The sequence below is a fragment of the Geospiza fortis genome, unplaced genomic scaffold, assembly GCF_000277835.1.
Source record: "Geospiza fortis unplaced genomic scaffold, GeoFor_1.0 scaffold162, whole genome shotgun sequence".
NCBI classification, from domain to species: Eukaryota; Metazoa; Chordata; class Aves; order Passeriformes; family Thraupidae; genus Geospiza; species Geospiza fortis.
This window is the reverse complement of record NW_005054316.1, coordinates 8,483,134-8,483,670: the sequence shown is the minus strand read 5'-3', so window position 1 is coordinate 8,483,670 and position 537 is coordinate 8,483,134. Positions and strand designations below refer to the sequence as shown.

Here is a 537-nt window from a genome sequence, read left to right as displayed (position 1 = left end):
CCGGCGACACCTCTTCCCACCCCTTTGTGCATCGCGGGCACGACACACACACACACACACACACACACACACACACACACACGCTCCACCTTGCAACCTCGGCGCCGAAGCCGCCCGTTGTTACACGCACACACAGAGGCACGCTTACACACACCCTGTCACCCCGTGAATACATTTTCTGTTGCACTCTACCGCCCGCCATCCATCCATCCATCCATCCATCCATCCATCCATCCATCCATCCATCCATCCATCCATCCATCCATCCATCCATCCATCCTCCCTATGGTCTCCCTCCTTCCTTTTCCTCTTCCCCCCCACATCCCTCCCTTTGGTCGGTGTGGTTTTCCCCCACACACACACCCTTTGCATCACTATAAAGCAGACATTTTGGTGCCGTTTATCACGCTTCAGGCTGAAATAAGCGCGGAGCGCCTTACCCACCCCCGCCCGGCTGCGTGCAGTTGGCGCTGAGCGATCCGGGAAGGGCTGGTGCGGCTCGTCCCCTAGCGCAGCTGCTCCGCTGCCATCCGCCCA

General features: G+C 59.0%; 1 protein-coding gene across 4 annotated transcripts in view; it reads right to left on the bottom strand.

The window, feature by feature from the left end:
• Positions 1-537, bottom strand: part of RGS17 (regulator of G protein signaling 17) — a 69,875-nt gene extending 69,338 nt beyond the window's left edge. For 2 of the 4 annotated variants that reach the window (XM_031056251.1, XM_031056253.1), the window contains exon 1: positions 445-537. The gene's annotated coding sequence lies outside the window, so the exon portion shown is untranslated. Of the gene's footprint in view, positions 1-440 lie in introns of all 4 variants that reach the window. The other 2 variants (XM_005420119.2, XM_031056252.1) reach the window with 2 other exon arrangements.